General features: G+C 37.1%; 1 long non-coding RNA gene across 1 annotated transcript; it reads left to right on the forward strand.

Moving 5' to 3' along the window:
- Positions 1 to 404: 404 nt before the first annotated feature.
- On the forward strand, positions 405 to 3,973 carry LOC145795361 (uncharacterized). The gene is made up of 5 exons (XR_014336149.1): positions 405 to 517; positions 1,040 to 1,137; positions 1,623 to 1,735; positions 1,923 to 3,252; positions 3,554 to 3,973. It is a non-coding gene; the product is annotated as an uncharacterized LOC145795361 (long non-coding RNA).
- Positions 3,974 to 26,701: the final 22,728 nt, after the last annotated feature.

Genomic DNA, 26,701 nt, shown 5'->3' on the forward strand with positions numbered 1-26,701 from the left:
GGCAAAAAAAAAAAAAAAAAACGCAACAGCATGATGAAACGCAAGTAGGTAGTAAAAGGTCCCTATTTTCTTTCATTTATTTGCGCCCTTTGGTTTTGCCCTAGTAGGCTCACTCGACTCTCTCTCTCGTTCTTGCTTTCTATCTCGCTCTTGCTCTCGCTCTTGCTCTCGCTCACGTACCCATAATAATACATTTTTTTGTTGGTTTGTTCTCGTTCTCGTTTGAAATTGTGTTTGATCTGGTTTTGTAGATCAGAGTTCTTTGGTTTATTGTGATTAATTTAGTTATCTTTAGATTCAGTATTTGCTCATCAAATTGATATGACAATCTTACGATTGCAGTTCTTTGTAATTTTATCTAGCGTTAGTCAAATGAAGTTATCTATAGTTTTTCTTGCAGGTGATTGCAAATTCAATCTCACTATTAAATCCATTTGATGTTATCAAACTTTTAGACTCACTGATATCTATAATCCATCTGATGTCTCTGTAATCCAGCTCTCTTCTCTGCTCTTCGGTACTCTCTCTTTCTCTCTCTCTCTCTCTCTATATATATATATATATCCATGTAATGTATAACTGTGTTTTGCTTATTTATGCTACGATTAAGGAGATTCTGATTGTTTAAAACTAGTTCTCCCAACTCAGATATATCCAATATTGAGTTTGTATTTAAATTTTTTGAGAAAAATAATTGGCAGTTCAGAAGATTTGTAAGCTGGATGATATGCTGCATGATAGTTTACATTGTTGTAGGCCTGCTCCATATTGATAATGGTGCTGTTGATACAAATATGTGGGGAAAATACTTACTTTTTTTTCTCAGCCATAGCATGAATTTATAGTAATCAAAAAATAACAAGAGATTGCACATGAGAGCAAGAAATCTTCCAAGAAAAGAAACAAAGTTACGAATCACACATTGCTGTCCAATCGTTATGGTTATAAATTTGTTTCATATAAGGAAATGTGGTCAAAGAGTTGTACCATTAGGATATCATGAGGAACCAATAATTTTCGTCTCTGTTTTCTTTTGAAGGTGATTTACTCAAGCTTTTGGATGTTTCATCGAATGACAATGCCTTGATTACGACATATGGCAAGTTGCAGCCACCTCTTGGAAAACATCGTCTGAAGGTATTCTTTTCTTTTGGCATTTTAGAGTAAAAAAATGTTATTTGTGCAAGGCTAAATCCACCACTTTGCCTTGTTTTTCTCTCCTTATCCCAAGGGAAAATGTTGGAGTTTTCATAAATGAAGATGGATAGTCAATATGAATTAATGCTACTTAATTATGATTATCATTTAACATGCTACCATTCAGATTATAGAGTTCATCTCAGTCTTAGTGACTGCTAGTAGTGAAGCTGTTGAGAAGGATATGCTTTTGGCAAATAGATATATATGGTTTAGTCCTATGTTACATGGCTAGGATATGAGTATTGATTGTAGGCATCGAACCTCTTAAATCCAATCTTAAGTTTAAAAACTCTTAGATGGCAGGTAGGAAGTACAGGTCCTAATCCTCTCTACCCCATTCCTCCTACACACACACACACACAAGTGATTCTATGACTGGGTTATAACCACCTGTAGAGTTAACACTGGCATTGCATTTTCAGGTAGTGGGAAGAGTTACTTGGCAAAGCTGTTGCGTGATCTTGAGGTTGAAAATGGTGGTGATGCCCCGAGAATTCATTCTATGGATGATTACTTCATGACTGAAGTTGAAAAGGTTTGTCACCAGTTTCATATCTTGTTGAACTTGAGCTCTAACTCTTCAAACGCTTGGCTTGCTATGCTAGATTTATTCTCCGGCTCATCATTCTGCTGTCCTTTTATCAATTCCTGTTACTTCTAATCCAAATGACGTTTGAAAAAGTATTAGATATCTGAGAGAAGTATTGTTTTCTTCTCTGCAGGTTGAGGAAAATGATGTTTCAAAGTCTGCAGGTTCTGTCAGAGGGAAGAAACCAGTTATGAAGAAGGTGATGGAGTACTGTTACGAACCTGAGATGGAGGAGGTATTCCAACACCTTTCAAAATCTTAGAGATTTAATTGTTTAATAAAATTTCAGTTGCATATACATGTGTGTATCTATGTTTATTTACTTTTATTTTTTGGTTTCGGGAGGTTGATGATTTTCATTTTACCAGAACCTTTGGGCTATGGTGGCCAGTTGGGTTAGCCATAAAGCTGTCTACCTGACTACCTTCAACATTGATTTGCTTGACATTGAGCTAGCCCATAAAATTTAATATTATAGAAGGATTTTTCTCTTCTTTATTTTGAGTGGTTGATGGCAATTCTAAAGACCTTTGGTCACATTGCATCATTTCAATGAGCGCTGAAAACTTGTTTGAATGATGAAACAGATTTGTCTTGCCAATTTGTAAGTATTTCTTAAGTTGATTTTTTCTAGCAACATTGAGATAAATACATGTGATTATATATTCAACAAAAAGGCAATTTTTATCTAATGCCAGATAGGCTTGTGGTTAACTTGATTAATGAAGTTACATTATAATATGTACTTCACACAGCTGAAATTTCCTTTGAGTTAGAGGTAAAAGGATTTTACCACATTAGATTAAATAACAGAACAAAATACCAAAATAGGCAGCAAATTGTATTTGATTGGCTTTCCAGCATTCTTCCTACATAAAAAATTTGAGTACAATTTTCCTAAGTTCATACTCGACCTATTGATTAATCAGGCAAGTTTTCTCTGAGTTGTGTTTTGATTTTAGCCCACGAAGATAAATATTTCCCAACTAAAACTCCCCACAGAAAACGAATTACTGGACTCCTTAAAATCACTAGCATTTTCTCTTGGACCATGGATATGGGAAAAAAATATTTATCCCTTTATTTGCAATTACAGTCTTGCTCTATAATTAAAAAAAGAGAGAAGACAATTGTCGTATTGTTCAGAGGAGTGAAATACTCTGGTCTTCTTCAATACTCTGCAACCTTTTGTAGTTGTGATACTTTTATGAAGGTTAAGAATGGCTCCATTTGGTATATAAACTGCAACATCATGTGGAGTATATTTTGTGTTTGGAAGTGACTGTGAATGTGATGTAGAATAAAAAAGTCAAGTAGTCTTAATAGTGTGTGCTGCCTCTCATGTTTGATTCATATATATAATATGCATGGGTCGTAATTGTAGTATCCTTTGCATGAAAAAGAATATGCATGATTATTTTAAGGCAAGTAGTCTTAATAGGGGGTTTTCTCCCTTGTAATTGGTAAGAATTTTCTGTGGTGAAACTGCCAGATTATTTTAAAATTGAAAGCTTTATATTAGTTTTTTAAGTGTTCATATGTCTTTCCACCCATCCCCCCTTGTTTTGTAGCTGTTCATAATGTTTTGGCATTTGCATTGTTAAGATCTTCATTTCTTTTGAGATCAAATCACTTGCATCTTTTGTTTAAAATTTTTGATGTATCAAGTGTCATGAATTCTTTTTATAATTTTTTGCTTGTTTGTTCACTTCTTCCAGTAGTGTTCTGCTTGGTTGTACTCACTCCATTTACAATTTTGGACAGGTTCTACTAATTCTCCAAGATTGAAGATGGGTGGTACAATTGTAAAGAATGTTGGTAGTAACCTGAAGCACTGTTGGCAGATCATTGATATGAAGAATGGCTGCAGGGACTATTTTTCTGGGCGGATTGCAGCTGGTCTCAGGTGCTGAATGCCTTGATAGCAATCTATAAATATTTTGTTTGTTATGGTGTCCACTACAGAGCTAGTTTTTTTGAGCCTACCCTTGCAGGTTGTGCAAGGGAATACATATATTTTTGCTACGGCTCTATCGCTGCCGTTGACTGTGTTCATGGTCCGCATAATCCAATTATAAGGCCCCTAAACAGGTTCTGGTTTAGTGAGTTGCCCCAAATCCATGATTACATAAGGTCTTATTGAGGGAAGAAATGGAAAATAATGTGTTTGTACCTCTTCTTTTAGGGATATTTGTTTTTCTTTTTGGACATATCTATATGATTTGTGGATAGGTTTTTTTTTTTTTTAAAGGGAATTTTATTGAGGGAAGAAATGACAAATAATGCATGAATGTTGAGATTTTTGCAAATATGTCTTTACGTTTATGGTATATAATATTTGAATATATATATGATTGTAGGTTTTGTTTTTTTTTTTTTTGTTTTTTTTGCGACGGTAAGAAGATGGTTGCTAATACATTGTAGGCTTTTTTTAAACTCTTTTGCGACGGCAAAATATCAGTCGCTATAAGTAGGTTAGACGGTCGCAAATAATTTGCGACTGTTATTTTGCGGTCGCAAAAAGTATTTGCCACCCCCACATTCGCGACCCTCATTTGCCGTCGCATGGGCAGTCGCAAAAAGTCTTTTGCGACTGCTTTTTTATTATTTGCGACGGCTTATAGCGGTCGCAAAAAGTACTTTTTTTAGTAGTGACTAATGGATCGTAGTGGTGCTTCATCTAGTGAAAGTTGGCTTTTGGGTGTAGATATGCAGGCGCTATTTTGTTGGCTTACCATACCTTGTTGCTATTTTTGAAAAATAGGTGAAGTTTCTTTTTTGGTTCTAGTTCTTTATTGTGTCAGCACAAGCGAGAATTTTTTAAGACCTTGAACTTTTGGTTTTTGGGTATTGGTTTGCAGAAGTTTTGTGAATTGAAGTTTTACTTCTTTGGATTCAATGACATGTTATTGTAGATGATGTAAGTAGAACATGGGGAGAATTATAGTAAAGTATAAAATAATGAGAATTTAATTGTAAATCAATAGCATGCAAGTGAGATGTATGCAGTGAATGTTGTGTTCTGGGTCACAGTTTTCATTTGCACTTTCATTGATCTGCAAATAGTTATTATTTTATTGTTTGAATTAACAGTGATGTTGTGAAATTTTATTGTTGGAGTGGAGCTAATATAGCGATCCCAGGTTTACCCTTGTTGTATAGTGATCCGGACATGTGTCCGTGGATGTTGGTAGTTGTTTATTATCTTGTTTACATCCTTTCTTACTTTGTATTTGAATTATAGGATGTGTTGAGCGGGTTTGTTACAGGTTAGTTGAGTTTAGAAACCAAATCTAGTTGCCCAGATTTTTGGCCTGTACGCTCGAGCGGAGGTGTTGGCGCTCGAGCGTAGATTACATCCATCCAGTATCTTGTTGTGCAGTGTTGTGAGCTCGAGCGTAGGGTTGGGAGCTCGAGCGGAGGCCTGGTTCTGCAAAAGTGCTGGGCGAGTGCATTCTGCGCTCGAGCGGGAGGTTGGCCGCTCGAGCGGAAGTCTGTGAGTGGCCGCTCGAGCGGGGTGTTTTACGCTCGAGCGGAAGACTGGGTTTAAATCCCGAAATTGTGACTTTTCAAATCACTTTTTCACTTTCTCTTCTCTCTCTTACTTTTCCAAAATCACCATTGTTGAGCCTCTCACTCTAGACTCTACCTTCTCTCTAGGTTTTGATCTAGTAGGAGTGATTTACTCACCTTTGGCCTTTACAAAAAAGTTGTTGATCGTCGAGGGCTTCATTTTAATCTGAAAATCTCGGGTTTTGGAGCACGTTGGGTTTTGTCGTCTTCTCCTTTGGGACTCCGAAATTGAGGTAGGGATAACCTACTCCTCTCTATGGGTTTTGTCTTTAAATTTTGGTATTTTGAGATGTTGGGCTTGGTTTGGTAATCTTGTAATGGTTTGGGGCTTTTGTGTAATTTTACAAAAGTTGGGGTTTCATTCATAATAAACCTAGATGCATGTTTGGCATAGAAAAATGGAATGATTGTTGAATCATTGATGAAAATGGGACCTAAGGGTTGAAATGGTAATTATGAAAAATGGCCTAATTACATTATTTAATTAATTGGGATAATTAATTGGTGAGAAATGAGGAAATGAAATGTTTATTGAATATCCATTTGTGCATTTATTTTCTGTTTTAGAAATAACTGCTTGGGGCTATCGGTGGAGGATAGTCGAGATTGTTGTAGACAATGCATGTTGATTAGGTAAACGGAAACTAATCAATGGAATGTGTCATGGAACTTGACGGTTGATAGAATACATTAATTGTGTGTATTGTGTGATTGTATATAGAACCAATGTGTTTATATACGTTATGTGTAGAGGAGGAGATAGGGGATGTACTCCGCGGTTTAGGGGAAGATAGGGGATGTACCTCTAAACTGGATAGGTATTGGGAGGAGATAGGGGATGAACTCCGTAGACAGAGCTCATATGCTTGTCTAGAGAAGTGAAGATAGAGCTCATATGCTTATCTTTGTGAAGTGTGGATACAGCTTGTATGCTTATCTGTGGATATTGTTGATATACATATCTGTTGTGAAGTGTGGATATTGTGGTTATACATATCTGTTGTAGAGTGTGGATACAGCTTGTATGCTTATCTGTGGATATTGTTGATATACATATCTGAGAGAATGTGGATATAGCTTTTATGCTTATCTGAATGTGAGATATAGTTTTTATACATATCTGTGGAAATGATGATAGAGCTAGCATGCTTATCTGTTGAAAAAGGGAAAATGAAAAGTAATTGGGACTTGTAAGTCGTTGACATAAATATGTAATTTATGTGGTGGTATCAGTGTTGACCAACTATCAATTGCTAATGTTTTAGTCATTGTCCATGGTTGGTTTAGTGTATTTCTACTGGGCTGTGGCTCACCCTATATGGGAATATCATTTTCAGGTACAGGAAGCATGCCACCTCCAAGGACATAGCTGGGAGGCTAGTGGCGGGCATAGTTTTGTCGTTTTACTTTTGATGTATTACATGTAATTTCAAGCCAAGGGCTTAATGTGTAAACGAGTTAGAACTCTTTGTTGTAACCAAGTGTTAACTTGGAAAGCTGTAAGCCCGTAGGGCATTTTGTTATGAGGTTAACATGTAATACTTATGTCTTGGAATTCTAATGAATGAAAGGAATGCGGTTAGTTTATATGTAAATGCATGTCTTATCTGATGGGTTTAATGTTATTATTTTGAGGGCGTTACAACTTGGTATCAGAGCGTACCGGGTTCGAATACTTTGGGTACGTGGGAAGTGATTAGGATCACAATGGGTTTGTCTCGCTTGATAGAGACGTAGATGTAGTACCATATGCTATGTGGTTATTTGATAACATGCTTATGTGACTATGTGGGTATGGGATTTAATTTCTAGGATGTTGATTGGACCCTTGAGTTTCTGGGAGTCTTGTTGGAAAGGCACTTGATCAATGCTATTTCTAACCGGAACTCTAGTAACGTCTCGAGACTATCATTATCCGGAAATGAAGTTCGTAAGTGCTTATGTGTTTATGTGCTTATGTGGAGTGAATTACAGTTGTCCATGCACTAGGACGAGAGTGTTTAGTTTCGGCACATTTATGAATGTGCTAACGTTCTGTGTTACCTTTATTAGGATGTCAGGACGAGGAAGAGGTGCTAGGCGTGGTAGACCTGCGAGGCAGGAAGTACCATTACCGGGTGAGATTCCGGCAGTGCAGGAGGGAGTTGGTCAGGCCAATGTGGCCGAGCCAGTAGGTCAACAGGCTATGGGTGCCTTGGCCAGAGAGATAGCAGGAGCTTTGGGTATTCTTAGAGCTGGGAATCAGGCAACTGAGACAGGACCTTCCTTCTTGAAGAGGGAGTTCTTCCGGTGTAATCCGGACGAGTTTATCGGGGATCCTAAAGAGCCGCTTAAGGCAGATGAATGGCTCGAACAGACAACGAAGACGTTTGAGATGCTTGGCATTGAGGACGGAGCACTGAAAGTGACCTTGGCATCCTTCCAACTGAAGGGAGATGCGGGTCAATGGTGGAAGTACGAGAAAGCTCGTGTTGGTGGTACTTGGGAGGCGTTTGTGAATGCTTTTCAGGAGAGGTTCTTATCAGCAGCAGCTAGGGAGAAGCTGAGGGATCAGTTTAGCCGGCTTAATCAGCAGGGCTTGTCAGTGGCCGAGTTTGAGGCTACTTTTACCAGTCTGTCTAGGTTTGCACCTGAACTGGTGGCGTCTGAGGAACGCCGTTGCTATGAGTTTGAGCGGAAGTTGAGGCGGGGCCTCAAGTTGAGAATTGGTGGGTCTTATATTCGAGAGTATAGACACCTAGTGGATGCTGCAGCTCATATGGAGCTTATGATGCAGGAGGAGGATGAGGGTCAGAGAGGCTCCAAGAGGAGCCAGGATAGTCAGGGTGATGGCAGGAGGCAGAGGGGTTCTAACCCTCAGCAGTCGCAGGGTGGTGTTGCTAGATCGACCTTTCCAGTGCCGAGTGTTGGCTCAGGGAGAGGCAGTCAGGGGGAATTCACTTGTTACAAGTGTGGCCAGCTGGGTCACAAGGTTTCTGTTTGCCCGCAGAAGGGTGGGGGTCAGAAAGCGGCTTCTTCTTCAGCTAGACCGCAGAGTCAGAGTTTGGGCAGGGGGCAGCTCTTGACTTGCTATCAGTGTGGACAACCTGGGCACATGAAGAGGTTTTGCCCACAGTTGAGTGCCACTTCGGGAGCGTCTGGTTCTAGGCAGACGCAGGGTTTTCAGCCAGCTCAGTCTGTGCAGGCCTCGAGGGCCAATCCGGGAGTTTCGTCATCCCAGTCTGTGCAGCAGTCTTTTGCTCCGAGAGGTGAGCAGGTAGACCAGGGGCCTACGGGGCGCGTGTATGCTGTTACCGCGCAGGATTTAGTACCGGCTCCATCAGTAGTGAGAGGTACTTTTCTGTTTTGCAACTCAGTTGCTAATGTGTTGATAGACACGGGTGCATCTCATTCTTTTGTATCTGCTGCATTTGCATCTGTTTTGGAATTGGAGTTAGCACAGTTAGCATCTCCTATTTGTGTGGTATCGCCTTTGGGTGGTGAGTTGATTCTGAAACAGGGTGTTAGAGGATGTGATATAGAGGTCGCCGACTATAGGCTTCCTTTTCCGTTTGTTGTCATGCCCATGAAGGGTTTTGATGTTATTTTGGGTATGGACTGGTTATCGTCATACCGGGCTATTATTGATTGCTACCGCCAGAGGGTTACATTATGTACCTTGAGCGGGGAGTGGTTCCATTTCTTGGGAGACCGGGTTGGTAGTGTTTTGCCACCGGGGTATGATTCGCGAGGGCGAAGTGAGCTTAGTAGTCTACTTGCTAGCTCTGAGAGTGGTGAGAGTGGTGAGACCCAGGTTGTGTTACCGAGGGTGGTTTGTGAGTATTCGGATGTCTTTCCCGAAGATCTTGTTAGTTTGCCACCTCACCGAGAGATAGAGTTCTCTATTGATTTAGTGCCTGGTACGGCGCCGATTTCTATGGCACCTTACCGTTTTGCTCCAGCAGAATTGGTTGAGTTGAAAGTTCAGCTCCAGGAGTTGCTCGATAAGGGCTTTGTTCGCCCTAGTGTTTCACCGTGGGGAGCGCCGGCCCTCTTTGTTAAAAAGAAAGATGGTGCCTTGAGATTGTGTATAGACTACCGGAAGTTGAATCGGGCTACGGTTAAGAATAAGTATCCTATGCCCCGTATAGATGATTTGTTTGACCAGTTGAAGGGTTCCCGTTGTTTCTCTAAGATAGACTTGAGATCGGGTTACCATCAGTTGAGGGTCAGGGAGGAAGATATTCCTAAGACGGCATTCCGTACGCGGTATGGCCATTACGAGTTTCTGGTGATGCCATTCGGGCTTACCAATGCACCAGCAGTCTTTATGGACTTGATGAACCGGATTTTCCGGGAGTTCTTAGACCGATTTGTGGTTGTCTTCGTGGACGACATCCTTATCTATTCGTCTTCTGAGGAGGAGCACGAGGCACACTTGAGAGTGGTGCTTGAGTTACTTAGAGCCCATAGGCTGTATGCCAAGTCTGGGAAGTGTGAGTTCTGGCTGGGGGAAGTCAAATTCTTAGGCCACGTGGTATCCGGGGAAGGGGTGTCTGTTGATACATCCAAGGTTGAGGCAGTGCAAGATTGGGCACAGCCTAAGAGTGTGTTTGAGATCCGCAGTTTTCTGGGATTAGCTGGGTATTACCGTCGGTTTGTGAAAGATTTCTCCAGGTTAGCGTCACCGTTGACTAGACTGACTCGGAAGGGAGTCAAGTTTGTGTGGAGTGAGACTTGTGAAAAGTCGTTCCAAGAGTTGAAAATTAGATTGACCACCGCTCCGGTGTTGATTATTCCGGAGAGAGGGTTGGGTTATGCGGTTTATTGTGATGCTTCACGAGAGGGTTTGGGTTGTGTGTTGATGCAAGAGGGGAAAGTGGTAGCTTATGGCTCATGTCAGTTGAAAATACACGAGAAGAATTACCCCACACACGACCTAGAGTTAGCCGCTGTGATCTTTGCCTTGAAAATCTGGAGGCACTACCTTTATGGTGAGAGGTTCGAGGTATTCTCAGATCACAAAAGTTTGAAGTATCTGTTTACACAAAGAGACTTGAATCTGAGGCAGAGGAGATGGATGGAGTTCATCGAGGATTATGATTTTGAGTTGCATTATCATCCGGGAAAGGCCAATGTTGTGGCCGATGCCCTTAGTAGGAAAACCATTAGTGATGTAGCTTGTATAGCCATCCGGGAATGGGTGATGTTGGGAGCACTTGGCGAGTTTGATTTGCTACTGGGCGAATCTGTTGAGGCTGCGGCCTTGTTTTCTGTCGTGGTGCAGCCTACACTTGTGACTAGAGTGTTAGAGGCACAGAGAGGTGACCTTGAGGTAGAATCCCTCCGAGAGAAGATCTCCAGTGGGAAAGTTGAGAAGGGTTTGACTGTGTATCCCGACCTGAGTGTGAGATACCGAGACCGTTTGTTTGTACCGGAGGCTTGCCGTGAGGAAGTACTCCGAGAGTTTCACCATTCGCGCCTTGCGGTGCATCCGGGAGGTACTAAGATGTATCAGGATTTGGGTCGCCAGTTTTGGTGGCGGGGTATGAAGAGAGATGTGGCTGTTTTCGTATCGAAGTGCCTTACTTGCCAGCAAGTGAAGGCCGAGCATCAGAGGCCAGCGGGTTTGTTGCAACCCTTGCCTATTGCCGAGTGGAAGTGGGAGCATGTCACTATGGACTTCGTTGTAGGTCTTCCGAAGACTCAGCGGGGTAGTGATGCTATTTGGGTGGTTGTAGACCGGTTGACTAAGTCGGCGCACTTTATTCCTAAGCGCGTGAGAGATTCGGTAGATCATCTTGCCGATTTGTATATTCGGGACGTAGTGAGATTGCACGGGGTCCCAGTGACGATCGTCTCAGATAGAGATCCTCGTTTTACTGCTAGGTTGTGGCAGAGTTTGCAGAGTGCCTTGGGCACTAAGTTGACCTTTAGTACGGCTTATCATCCTCAGACTGACGGACAGTCCGAACGTACTATTCAGATCCTCGAGGATATGCTTCGGGGTTGTGTCCTGGATTTCAGTGGGACGTGGGAGAGGCACTTGCCATTGGTAGAGTTTGCCTACAACAACAGTTTTCAGTCTAGCATCGGTATGGCACCGTTTGAGGCTTTGTATGGCCGACCGTGTAGGTCTCCAGTTTGTTGGGCCGAGGTGGGTGATGCACCTTTGTTGGGTCCGGAGTTGGTTAGGGAGACGACGGAGAAAGTTGAGCTTATCCGTAGGAGGCTTGTTACAGCCCAGAGTCGACAAAAGAGTTATGCCGACCGTAGGAGGAGGCCTTTGGCGTTTGAGGTAGGTGATCATGTCTTTCTGAAGATATCACCTAGGCGAGGCCTGATGAGGTTTGGGAAGAGTGGGAAGTTATCCCCTCGGTTTATAGGTCCTTTTGAGATCCTTGAGAGGATAGGTGAGGTTGCTTATCGGTTAGCCTTACCGCCGCAGTTGTCCGGAGTGCATGATGTGTTTCATGTGAGTATGCTTCGGAAGTATGAGCCAGATCCATCACATGTGTTGGATTGGACTGATTTAGAGGTAGATGAGGATGCCTCGTATGAGGAGAGACCGGTTCGGGTCTTGGATAGGCGGGATCAGGTCCTGCGTGGCAAGACCATTCCTTTGGTGAGAGTCTTGTGGAAACATCACGGAGTGGAGGAAGCCACTTGGGAACGTGAATTGGAAGTCTGAGAGAAATATCCGGACTTGTTTGTTGTTATGTAATCTTATGTTTAAATTTTACATTTTGTTGAACTTAAGAGCTTGGATATATGTCTTAAGTTGTGAAACATTGAAAATGTTTTGGTTATTGGAAGTATGTTTTGGAACTTGCCTCTTATGGAAGTTGAAAGTGACATTATATGCGTTAAATATATTGTTGAAATTGGAAGGATAGTGCATAATGTTGATGCATGTTGAAAATACATATGTTGTTTACATATTGTGATATGTCTCTTGTTAAAGGGATGGGATGACCGGTAATGGGTCGAATTGTTGAATGTTAAAATGTAACATTGTTTAAAATGGAGGAAAACTTGTTTTTGAAAACTTGTGTTTAATTTCGGGGACGAAATTCTTTAAGGGGGGGAGGTTATAGCGATCCCAGGTTTACCCTTGTTGTATAGTGATCCGGACATGTGTCCGTGGATGTTGGTAGTTGTTTATTATCTTGTTTACATCCTTTCTTACTTTGTATTTGAATTATAGGATGTGTTGAGCGGGTTTGTTACAGGTTAGTTGAGTTTAGAAACCAAATCTAGTTGCCCAGATTTTTGGCCTGTACGCTCGAGCGGAGGTGTTGGCGCTCGAGCGTAGATTACATCCATCCAGTATCTTGTTGTGCAGTGTTGTGAGCTCGAGCGTAGGGTTGGGAGCTCGAGCGGAGGCCTGGTTCTGCAAAAGTGCTGGGCGAGTGCATTCTGCGCTCGAGCGGGAGGTTGGCCGCTCGAGCGGAAGTCTGTGAGTGGCCGCTCGAGCGGGGTGTTTTACGCTCGAGCGGAAGACTGGGTTTAAATCCCGAAATTGTGACTTTTCAAATCACTTTTTCACTTTCTCTTCTCTCTCTTACTTTTCCAAAATCACCATTGTTGAGCCTCTCACTCTAGACTCTACCTTCTCTCTAGGTTTTGATCTAGTAGGAGTGATTTACTCACCTTTGGCCTTTACAAAAAAGTTGTTGATCGTCGAGGGCTTCATTTTAATCTGAAAATCTCGGGTTTTGGAGCACGTTGGGTTTTGTCGTCTTCTCCTTTGGGACTCCGAAATTGAGGTAGGGATAACCTACTCCTCTCTATGGGTTTTGTCTTTAAATTTTGGTATTTTGAGATGTTGGGCTTGGTTTGGTAATCTTGTAATGGTTTGGGGCTTTTGTGTAATTTTACAAAAGTTGGGGTTTCATTCATAATAAACCTAGATGCATGTTTGGCATAGAAAAATGGAATGATTGTTGAATCATTGATGAAAATGGGACCTAAGGGTTGAAATGGTAATTATGGAAAATGGCCTAATTACATTATTTAATTAATTGGGATAATTAATTGGTGAGAAATGAGGAAATGAAATGTTGATTGAATATCCATTTGTGCATTTATTTTCTGTTTTAGAAATAACTGCTTGGGGCTATCGGTGGAGGATAGTCGAGATTGTTGTAGACAATGCATGTTGATTAGGTAAACGGAAACTAATCAATGGAATGTTTCATGGAACTTGACGGTTGATAGAATACATTAATTGTGTGTATTGTGTGATTGTATATAGAACCAATGTGTTTATATACGTTATGTGTAGAGGAGGAGATAGGGGATGTACTCCGCGGTTTAGGGGAAGATAGGGGATGTACCTCTAAACCGGATAGGTATTGGGAGGAGATAGGGGATGAACTCCGTAGACAGAGCTCATATGCTTGTCTAGAGAAGTGAAGATAGAGCTCATATGCTTATCTTTGTGAAGTGTGGATACAGCTTGTATGCTTATCTGTGGATATTGTTGATATACATATCTGTTGTGAAGTGTGGATATTGTGGTTATACATATCTGTTGTAGAGTGTGGATACAGCTTGTATGCTTATCTGTGGATATTGTTGATATACATATCTGAGAGAATGTGGATATAGCTTTTATGCTTATCTGAATGTGAGATATAGTTTTTATACATATCTGTGGAAATGATGATAGAGCTAGCATGCTTATCTGTTGAAAAAGGGAAAATGAAAAGTAATTGGGACTTGTAAGTCGTTGACATAAATATGTAATTTATGTGGTGGTATCAGTGTTGACCAACTATCAATTGCTAATGTTTTAGTCATTGTCCATGGTTGGTTTAGTGTATTTCTACTGGGCTGTGGCTCACCCTATATGGGAATATCATTTTCAGGTACAGGAAGCATGCCACCTCCAAGGACATAGCTGGGAGGCTAGTGGCGGGCATAGTTTTGTCGTTTTACTTTTGATGTATTACATGTAATTTCAAGCCAAGGGCTTAATGTGTAAACGAGTTAGAACTCTTTGTTGTAACCAAGTGTTAACTTGGAAAGCTGTAAGCCCGTAGGGCATTTTGTTATGAGGTTAACATGTAATACTTATGTCTTGGAATTCTAATGAATGAAAGGAATGCGGTTAGTTTATATGTAAATGCATGTCTTATCTGATGGGTTTAATGTTATTATTTTGAGGGCGTTACAGCTAATGTTTGCACAGTTAATTATAAAATTTAAAATCACATGGATTTGATAAAACCTCTACCATAATATATTAGATGTTCCTTTTGAATTTAGATAATGAATAATATAATATGAAATCACATAGATTTGATAAAATAAAATTAAAAAAAAAAAACTCTACCAATGTATTTAGATAATCCTTTTGAATTGTTCAGCACAACACATTAATAGCATTCTACCTCTTAAACTTTTATGCATTTTTTAATTTGGCCCACATACTTAGTATAATATCAATTTTTCTTCCAAATTTTTTAAATTTTGATTAATTTGACCCTTACCTTCACATTCTGTCTACAATTAAACGAAACTTGCTAACGTGGTACTAAATTTTACTTGGAATTTTATTTTACCTTCCAAATTATACCTTAAAAATCAATTAGCCCCCCAAATATTAAAAAATAAAATAATAAAATATTTAATAAATAATTTTTTATCTCAATAATGAAAAATTAAATTTTAAATAATATATACTTTGCAAAAAAATATAAAATTCTTCGTTTAGAATTATCTTGAGATTATGAGACATGGGTATTTCAACAATACTCATATTGGGTACTTACCGACGTAATGTATTTTTGCACATGTATCGGGCACGCAAAATATGTGCTCAATTTTTTTTTCTTAATTTTTGGCGTACCTAAATATTCCTAGTATATATTTAAGTTGTGCTGTATATTAGTCGAAACACTACAAAGATAAAATACTTTTTACTACACTTCTTTTTTCATTTTTAGTTTTATGCTTAGTATGATTTGAAAATTAAGTTAGGGTTTGTAAGTTATTTAATATAATAATATTTAATTTTGGCTTATCTTAGACCCATAATTTTGGCATTAAATGTTAATTGTATGTTGGATTTTAACAAATTAAGTCATTTAATCAATTTTTGTATTATTTCAAATTAAAAATAAATATTTTTTTACAAATGTATCAAGCCATATACGTACCCTATTTTTTTTTTTGAATTTTATCATATCAACGTACTCATATCGTACCAGTACCAATACTCATACTTGTACCTGAGCTTCATAGGTCTCAAATTATCTCGAGCCGGTCTTGGAGAAACTTATTGAGCCAAAATTTTTTTGGCTACTCTATGTGTGTACGCATGGCATTATAACTAGTTTATTCTCCAAATTAATTTAAATAGAATTGATGGACTAATAATAATTTCAAAATTTAGTGGGAAAAAATTTTAAATTCAATTACTGTCTAAATAATATTCAACATGACTAATACTTAATTTTTTTTATTTAAAATTTAAAATTTTCATTTTGAGATAAAAATTATTAATTAAATATTAAATGTATTTTTTTCATATTTGGGGGCTAATTGATTTTTAAGGTATAATTTGGGGACTAAAATGAAATTCCAAATAAACTTTGGTGTCACGTCAGTAAGTTCCGTTTGATTGTAGATGAAATGTGATGGCATCGGTCAAATTGATCAAAATTTCAAAAGTTTGAAAGGCAAATTGATATTATATGAAATCTGTGAGTCAAGTTAAAAAACGCATAAAAATTTGAAGAGCAAAATGATATTTCCTCTTCTTCACATATTTTAAAAATCAAAACGTAATCATATATTGAGAAATCGAGACTCCATTTGGTTTAATTTTTTAAAAAAGCTTTGAGTTTTGATTTGTATTTTGAAAGATAAGTGTTTCAAAAGAGTTTTGAAAATTGAAAATTTGTTTGGTTATGAGTTTTGAAAATAATTTGGAATGATTTGTAGTTTTTTTTAGTTGAATAGATAGATGTGAGTAGGATTGCAAATGAACCGAATTGAGCTGAGCTTTGCTGAGTTCGAGCTCAGCTCGTTTACTTATCAAACTCATTTATTGAGCTTGAGCTCGAGCTCGGCTCGATAAAGAACTAGGCTCGGTTCAGTTCGGTTTGATAATTTTTTAAATATTATTTATATTATTTAAATAAAAATATTATTTATATATTATTTAATATATAAATAATATATTTATTTTATAATTTAAATAAAGATAAACGAGCCGAACTTATGTGAGCTCGAGCTCAGCTTGTTTACAAAACGAGTCTAATATTTGAGCTCGAGCTCAAGCTCGGCTCATTTACTAAATGAATTCGGCCGAAGCTTATTCATGAATAGTTTGGTTCATTTGCAGCCCTAGATATGAGAGAAAAATTGATTGATTGATGTGTAGAATGTGAAAGAATAAGAAAGTTGGGCATCCCAATACGAACCCAAAAAAACTTCTTACTGTACTTTTTCCTAAACGTAACACTCTAATATAACATTATAAAAAAACTCCTTAGTGTAACATTATAATGTAACACACAAAAAAACTCTTTAGTGTATTTTTTCCAAATATAATACTCTAATATAACACTAAAAAAAAGCTCTTTATTGTAACACTCTAATGTAACACACACACAAAAACTCCTTAGTGTACAAATTAATATAACACACAAAAAAAATTATTAGAGTACTTTTCTCAAATGTAACACTTTAATATAATACTCTAAAAAAACTCCTTAGTATAACACTTTAATGTATCACACAAAAACTCCTTAGTGTAACATTCTAATGTACCACATAAAAAAAAAAATTTAATGTACTTTTTTCCAAACGTAACACTTCAATATAATACTCCAAAAAAATTTCTTAGTGTAACACTTTAATGTAACACACAGAAAAACTCTGTGGTATACTTTTTCCAAACATAGCGTTCCAATGTAATCCAAAATTTTTTTTAGTGTACTTTTTCTAAACGTAAGACTCCAATATAACACTAAATATATATATATATATATATATGAGATTTTTCAAAACATTTCAAGAGGAGTACAAATATTCATTAGTAAGTTTTGGACAAATATATAATTTCAAATTGTGAGTGTTGCGTTTAAAAAAAAATACACTAAAGATTATTTTTAGTGTTTTTGTGTGTTGCATTAGAGTATATTACATTGGAGTGTTACGTTTGGAATTTACACTGATTGGAGTGTTACGTTTAGAAAAAGTACACTAAAGTTTTTTTTTGTGTGTTACATTGGGGCATTACGTTTGAGAAAAGTAAACTAAAGAGTTTTTTTGAGTGTTACGTTGTTATGTTTAGAAAAAGTACACCAATGAGTTTTTTAGTGTGTTGCATTGAAATATTACGTTATTAGAGTGTTACTGTCACACCCCAAACCAGGTATGACCAGCCGTGGCCCACAGGGTCTTAGCCCAAGGCACACGTAAGCCTGACCACTAAACCATAATCTTGTTGAACAACTATACAAGAGTCCAGTAATAAATAACCAAACTCAATCCAGTGACATGGCACAAGTATAAATGGCAAAACCAACCGTAATCAATACCATCCAAACTTATGGGATATAAACAGTCCACATATCAAAATAATCCTAAATGAACCTCAATAAAAATAAAAAGAAATATGCACAAAATTAACATAACAATCTAAAACAAAATAAATGAATGTCCTAGAGGTCCAAGCAATTGAGTCTCCACTACGCCATGAGTCCACTCTAAGTCCTTCTAACACCTGGAAATGATAAACAACTAAGTCAGCTGATAGCTTAGTGAGTAGCAACATGGATAATAAATATAGTTTTGAAAACATGGTTCAATTCCAAAATAAGATATATATCACAGAAACTAGATTGACATACAGTTTGGTAAAGACAATTTGTTTCAAAAAGAAGGTTCCTCAGTTCAACAGTTAAAATACTCATGTCTCTCAAAAACATGATAAATGATATTTTTCACTTAAAAAAGATTACAACGTGAATACCAATAATTTTCTGGATACTAAGAATAACAAGTAACATGCTACATAGTTCTCAAGGCTATAAGCCCGTTGGATCTAATATCAATCTAAGTGTCATCCCCAAGGTGGCAACCCGGGCCTTTTCTCTAAGACAATTCGAATGAAGGTTACCTAGCCTAACCTAGGTCTTTTCTTTACAATCGTTGAGCACTAGAGTCATCACTGCCCAACCTGGATCTGTTTCCTAGTGCCCAAAGTCACCACACACAATGGAATAATTTCCCTGGATTAAAATATACAGATGGTCCCAATAATCAATACACATCAGTTTTGCAAAACATGGTAGTTCACCATTATAAACATGAGACAAAAAACAAATAGTTTACAGTATGCAAAGTTTACACATGTTTCAGAAATAATTTAATTCCATTGATAATATAATAGATTATCAAAACAGTTTAGTCCTGAAACAATAATTTAATTTTCCAACAGTTCAAGATAGGGGAGCATTTATAAAAATATGTAACATGAAACTACTCCCTTGAAAATGAAATAATATAATCCTCGAATAGAGTATGAAAGGCAACCTAGTGCCTTGAACCAAGTATGAAGATTACACGTCACTACTAATTTAAAAATACTAAAAAGAATAATAAGCTAAGTACCCCACACTAAAGCACACTAACACAGCTCAACCCCACTCATCGTTACTCTTAAATAATACCTAAGTTCATGTTCTTCAAGGTCTAAAATTACCTAAGACATGGGTTTTGATCGAAACTTAACTAAGAGTAACTTTAAGATAAAACAGAGTTTTAAACAGGTTTTCCCAATCTATTTGCTAACTTTGAAAATTAAAAACCCACTTCATGCTGTTTGAAAAATTCCAAAACCCTTCAGATATTAACTAATATATCCTAAGTTTCAAACTCAATTGGTTTTACTTGATTTGCTTATCAAAATAATTATTTACAATTAATTACACCCAAACTGGTTATTTTCTGCAGCACATTAAAGAAATTAATGGTTCTCTTAGTATACATGAGAAATCAATGCAAGGCCAAAAATGTAAGAAACTAGACTCGTAACCGGTTCTAATGACGTTAATTTTATAATTTTTGGCTTTATACCCAAAGAGAACAACACTTCCGAAGTTACTGTTTTAAACCAGTTTTCTGGACAGATTTGAACGCAGCAGTTAATATAGATTTTGACTCCCAAAAATTATGAGAAAATTCTGATATGCAATTCAATATGTAATTAATCTACTATAAAAATTTCAGTTCAAAATTCATTTATTTGATATGATTTCTTGATTTTTAAAGTTTGTGGTTATGTACATAATTTTTTTGGATTAAGAATTACACCCATTATTTCTCATCACCAATCACTAACTTGGCACCAAAACAACACACCCGTTTCTCCTATTCCTTTCCAACAACAAGTAGATTACACATATGAACCATCACAATATATAGATATAATAAAATAGGACAATATCTTAGAGTTCTTGACCACCAATGTTGCCAAAAGTTTCTCTCAAATCTCTCCTCTCTCTCTCTCTCATGGCTGGTGTGGAGAATAAATAAGAAGGTAGGGTTTTGTGTATATTTTATTTAATACTAGTGGTTGGGTACACCTAAAGCATGTGTAGGTCAAAATGTTTAAATAATATACAAAATGTTTAAATATGTTACGCAACTCAAATGGTAATACCATTATTTATCAAATTGTGGTATAGAGTTCAAGTCACACTCTCTTCTCTTCTCTATTCATTTTATTTTATTTTATTTTTAAATAATAAATCTTACCTCTAAATTAAAGACTTTCACGATAAATTTATTTTAGGTATTATAATTAAAAGATCTTCCAATAATATTTAGTTTGCACTTAAAGATTTACAAGCAAAATATTTAAGATTGTAAAATAATAATTATTACTTAATTATTTATTTGATTTGTATATTCGGATTCTTACAGTTACATTAGAGTGTTAGGTTTTTGTTCGTAATGTGAGATTTGTTCTAGAATAAGGAAAAATCCAAAACTTCTATAGTGCAAACTGCCCAAATGTGTAGTTTTACATTTTGAGAAACCCATTTTTGTCTTAAAAAAATTAAAATCAAACATGTAAGTGACTACCTTTTTATATAGGGGTGATTCTACTTACACCACCCTTTTACCTCCTTACACCCTCTATCTCATTACACCACTAAAAAAAATACAACTCTCATTACACCCCCCATTATATTACCAATAGTAACCCTAAATTAACCTTTCATCTCTTTACACCACTTACCTTTTGGAGGGAAAAGAGAGAAGCTAGACAGAAGCAGCAACAAGGAAGACGACGGGTCGGACGTAGAGAAGGCGAGTGTTTCGAACGGCGGAAGGGATTCGAATGACGTTGTGCTCTGTGTTATCTCATTCTTCTCATTTGCTCAAGGTAAGTGAAAAATTTTCTTTCTCTCTCTATATTAACAGACATATATATATATATATATATATGTATCTATATATGTATCTCTATCATCTATATCATAATTTTTTTTGAATATATGTATCTATCGTGGTCATTTTTGTCCCTTAATGTTCATACTTGCTTAAGAAGAAAAGGTTATGTTGCTTAATTTCTGCAATGTATAGCCGTTATAGTGCCGCCACAACACTTTCAGAGCGAGAAAGACATAATAGAGGCTGTAGTTGATTTCTTAATTTCCCCCCCTCCTGGAATATTCTGTCAATGTTTGAATTAGAAAGCATAATCAAACATTGGTTCTGTCAATGTTTGATACATAGCTAGCAAAAAAATGCCAAATATATTTTCGATTACACTTTTTGGTTCTAGTGTGAATGGTAAATTATAATCTAAACCAAACTCTTGTTTATATTGGTAATTATATTTGCATACTGATAGTTGTGGTCCCTCCCACTAGAATCAATATATTGAAAATGGGACAAGGTCTATGACAAGATAAAAGCATTCTCATGAGTACCAGAGTAACTTTAGCCAAATCACTAGTTTTAAAGTTGCAGAAGGGCATTAAATTAGAGAAATTCTTCATATATTACTAAGTTAAATTAGGATGGGGTATATAAAAAATTCATAACAGAAGATTCAAAACTTCTGTCTAGACCATGTGTTGCTAAATGATTTGTATTTGCTCCTCAATGACTAGGGTCTACGATAAATTCAAAACTCTGCTTAGAGCAAGGATGACACAGATATTAAGCCCCAAAAGTAATCTGTAGTAGGTGAAAATAGTAGTAAAATTGGGAATGGTATTCTTGCTATTCTGGTGAATAAAAAGAGAAGTGATGCAAAAAATGTCAACCATGTTGCTGTAGCGTGCCATCTAAATTGGGATCACACACTAGATATGACCTCTTTTTATTGTCTACTCTATACAAAGTAGAATTTGGATGTTTAACTGTCATGAAAAAGTTTTAACTTGCAGAGCATTAGTATTCAAACATCATAGCCAATCACAATTAAAATCTTAAGGGAAAAATGCACTTGAATAACAAGTAAAGATGTATATTTAAAAACAGAAAAAGGAGCACACATGGCACTGACAATTAAAGATGTATATTTAATTACAAGTAAAGATGTATATTTAGTAACAAGTAAAGATGTATATATGCCTGTGGGGACTATTGGTGTGTTCCAGTTCAAGTTTTCATCACAATGGTTTAGATTCAAATTCCAGTCTTTTTTACCCAATTGTTCAGCTATTTCACCAAGAGCTGCCACTGCAGAAATCAAAACCATGTTGGCTTTTAAAGCAGTAAGAGATAACAAGGAGAAATATGTATGTATGAACACTAAGTATGGTTGGACACCTTAATATTTACAAATTGAGCTGAAAATCAAGTCCATGCATATGTAAAGAAGGTGAACTTTGTTTAATGGACAAATTGGTTATACATGATAAATAGTCATATAAGGAACCTTTTGATGAGATCATCATGTTAGATCACTACTAGTCCCAAAAGTTTAAACTGTTAGAAAATGGACCCAATAGATCACTACTACTCCCAAAAGCTCTTCTTCATACTTACAAATCAAAAAATAAAATAACACAGAAAGATGAAATAGAAATGAATAAACTGAAATTATAGAAGGCCTCTTACTTTCATCAGGGGGAATATGTCTAGTTTGTGCTTCAATTCCACATGCTCCAAAGCATGTAACTTATTACTCTCTCTGCTACCCTTTTAAGTTTGTGTGCTTTTTTAGTATTTGAAAGCTGGTGCTGGTAGTAGTTGGACTGAGATTAGAATTTACAGAATTTGGAACCTCTAGAATACTCTGTTTGTTCAGTTTTGGAGTCTGGATTCTTGCAACTGAGCTTGATTTTATTTATCCATCATCCTCTTTCTGTCTTTTAAAAGTGTCATTCCCAAAGGTATAGTCACTTAAATGCTTACGAGCATCTGATGCTGTGCGTACTAGAAGTCAGTGATTGTGTCAATTGGCATTAAAGTTTGAAAATGAGCAATTTTACTTCTGCCTTCATAATTTATATTTTATATATAAGTGGATTCAGATATGTTCTGTGAAGTTACCTACACAAGTTTGAGTTTATTTTTGAAGTTGTCTTGATTATCTCAGTTCTGCATATCCAACTGATGATATCGATGAAGTTACTATGTTCTATGTGCCAGCTGTTTTTTATGAGATGCAATAGGAGACGGTAGAAATATGTCGAAGTGTTTGGGTATAGCTTTTGCATGGACAATGTGAGATGATATAATGTCACATATGTATGTCATATAGTTTTTGATTATGGCATATTGATTTTGTATGCACTTTCTATTCTTTCTTGTTGATGAATTTGTATTTGCAAACAGTTCCAATAGCATGTGATTCGTTCCATATTTTTGTAGACCTTTTCAGCATAAGAACGTGATTCTATAAATATATATGTTTTTGGAACTGGCATTGTCTTGTTATGAAAATAATTTGGTTGTTGTTCCTATTATTGTGATGTGATATGTTTAAACTTGGTATTCCTTATCCAAAAATTGTATAAGGATGTTGTTGCTTCTTCAAGACTCTCTTCTTTGAAATCTGAAGCATAAACATAAATTGCACGAGATTCTGTCTTTTGGCACTATGGTGTCCTAAATGCTTTCAATCAAAACTGAAACTGAATTGCAACAGGGCACATGATTTTGGATCTGAACATTTCTTGCTCCTAATCCATTACATAGAAGTGTGTCAATTTGTCAGTCATCTCATTTTTGTAAATGTCACTTTGATTTGGTAAAGCTAGACTCAATTATATGATAATATATAACCCACATGAGAACGCAATCATACAGAATATTCACCAACACCTATTTGTGAACGTCAATTTTCTTATGAGCTGTAACATCCAAAGTCAAGGTATCCCAAGAACATTACAATTATCAAATGCATACTTGCATTATAATTTGAATTTTTTCCCTTTTCTATACATTTGCACATTCAAATTTTTTTCTTTAAATTGAATGTTATCTATGAAATTATAGTTTCTTTGCTAATATTGTTTACATCAGTCATATAATATATTCGAGTTTTTGCTAATATTGGGTTTAATTTTTTTTTTACACAGAAATGGTTAGTGGTGTCTCACGTAAGAGACCGACGGCATCCAACAGAAGACATGCTAGGCAAACAGAACCTGAACCAGTGAAGTGAATGTCCCTGTGGAGGAGGATGACCATGTGGATGCGAATAATGATTATGTTGACGACGATATTGGTGTGGAGGATGACGATGTCGATAATGATATTAGTGTAGAGACTGACCTCATGGAGGACGATGTTGGTGTGGATGATGACAACACAGAACCAGTTCCTAGTGCTCCAGAGAATCCTTCATTGCTAATTAGCTTCCGTAACCATGTTGCTGCAGCTGTTTGGAAGAAAAAGGTATTTTGAGAATTTCTCAACAATAAACTAATCATATGTACTATATGCTTCAAATTATTTATATGTTTTATGTACAATGCAGGAACGGGAACCTCTTAAATGTTTGAGTCATTCTCGAAAGCTTGCCGAGTGGCCATGGATGTCACCAACAATCCAAAATGTTAGGTGGAGACATTTGGTTGAGCAGTCGGGTCTTAGTGTCCTTATTGATCACACATATCGGCATGGCAATAAAGTGGCAATATCTGCATTCGTTGAAAGGTGGCATCCAGAGACAAATACATTTCACATGCCAGATGGTGAGATGACTGTTACATTGGATGATGTGCAGACCATACTTGGCATTCCAGTCACTGGCATGGCTTTGTCATGTCCTAAGTTAACATGATACGAGGCTGCTGAATTGGTGAATGCTACTTTGAGAGTGCTAGTGAATGATGCATTTACAGAATTAGTTCAATCTCGTGGGCAATCCGTGAAGCTAGAGTGGTTGCGAACTAGATTTCATGAAGTTAATGATACAGATGATGCAAATTTCATTGAATACGCAGCGAGAGCTTACTTGCTATACTTATTAGGTTGTACCATCTTTGCTGACAAGAGTGGGACTCGAGTACCTGTTGCTTACCTGCACATGTTGACTGACGTTGATGTTGTTAGCTCATACGGATGGGGCGCTGCAACTTTGGCATTCCTGTATAGACAATTAGGACTTGCTAGTAGAGCTGGTGTTAAGCAGATTGCTGGTTACTTGAAGCTATTGGAAGCATGGATTTATGAGCATTTTTGTTTAGGAAGGCCTCATCCAAATTTGTCCTATTCTGATGAACAACCTCGTGTATGTCGTTGGAGTCCGCGGAGAGATGGAAGTTTTACAAAAGACCACTTGTAGACATTACGAGAGCAACTTGACATGTTACTGCTAATGAGGTTAGACATTTTATAATAGTGTGATATTGAAAAAAAAAAAAAGATTCCTAACTAACATTATGCATTCCTTATTTGCAGATCGAGTGGGATCCATACCGTTTATGTAGGACACACCATCCACTTCATGAAGTAGCATATTATACTGGATGTTTGAAATGCTTTGATATTGTTGAACCCTATCACCCCAATAGGGTTTTGCGACAGTTTGGTAGGGTCCAAACCATTCCCCCAGAACCATTATCTCCTATTCGAGCTACATGGGGCAGTAAACCAGGACAATACAGAATCATGTATCAATACCATGACATGATATGGGCGCAATGGGAGAATCATGTGTTGTCCATTAATGCTCGTAGTGTGCCTGTACAGCAGCAGCCTTCTAAATGTATATGGGGATACCGTGAGTGGTATGCTCGTGTTTCGCATCGAGTTGTTCAAAATCCTACACATCACTCTCAGTTTGATCCACGTGTTCAACGTCCCGAGAATGATGTTACTATGGATCCTGAGTGGGTAAGCAAATTGTGAATTACCTTTTTTCACTTTTAAGTAGTTCACCATAAATCAAACACTAAGTACGATTTTTATCAATTTTTTTGCAGTGTAATGACGCTGCTTTCAATGTTGGTGTTGCAGTCCATAGGCTCGGTCGTGATGAGTGTGCCTTGCACCCTGACATGCTGTATGAAACCATTGGTCGCATGCTGCAAGTTCTTGATGGACAGAGTTTGGGATCTACTTCGACACGTACCGAGCATCAATTCTACTATCGTAAATGTCGTAGGATGGACCGTACATGAGGATTGAGATCTACTTTTTGTTTGATGACATAATTTTGCATAATGTCTAGCCCGTATACATTTTGGGATATAGTTTTGTGTTAACCGTATATGATATTTGGGATGTAGTTTTTTTTTTTGATGGCATAGTTTTTGTGAAAGTGTAGCCCGTACAGAATTTGGGATCTAGTTTTTTTTTATGACATAGTTTTTGTGAATGCCTAGGCCATACAGAATTTGGGATATACTTTCCCCTAATGGCATAGTTTTTGTGGATGCCTTGGATCTTTTTGTAAACTGGATGCTTGGTTGGACAAGTAATGAATTGTCATACTTTTGTAAGAATTTTAAACAGTTTCACATCTATTTTGTATTCAATATTTATGTGAATGGAAATTTATTTTGGCAAACATATGGATTTGTTATTGTTTGTAATGCATTGTAATGGTATTAAAGTGTTTTGGAGGGATATGGTACCATTTGCTGGAAGTAACATTGTAATGGTATTAAAGTGTTTTTTTCAGTGCTATGGGCCAGTTCAGCTTCATACTGCTAAACAATTTGAATTATTCCGGTGTTCGGTTGCCGGAAACAATAGAGCCCTCCAGCATTTACTTGCTATATATTTCCAGAGCCACTTTATCCTAAACATTGGTTTTTTCATTTGTGCTGAGCCCGTTCGGTAATACAATACTAAACAATTTGAACTACTCTAGTTCCGTGTTACCAAATAAAATTTTGTTTCCCAGCATTATGTTACCGGAAT

The sequence above is a fragment of the Camellia sinensis genome, chromosome 7, assembly GCF_055761805.1.
Source record: "Camellia sinensis isolate YWXY chromosome 7, ASM5576180v1, whole genome shotgun sequence".
Lineage (NCBI taxonomy): Eukaryota > Viridiplantae > Streptophyta > Magnoliopsida > Ericales > Theaceae > Camellia > Camellia sinensis.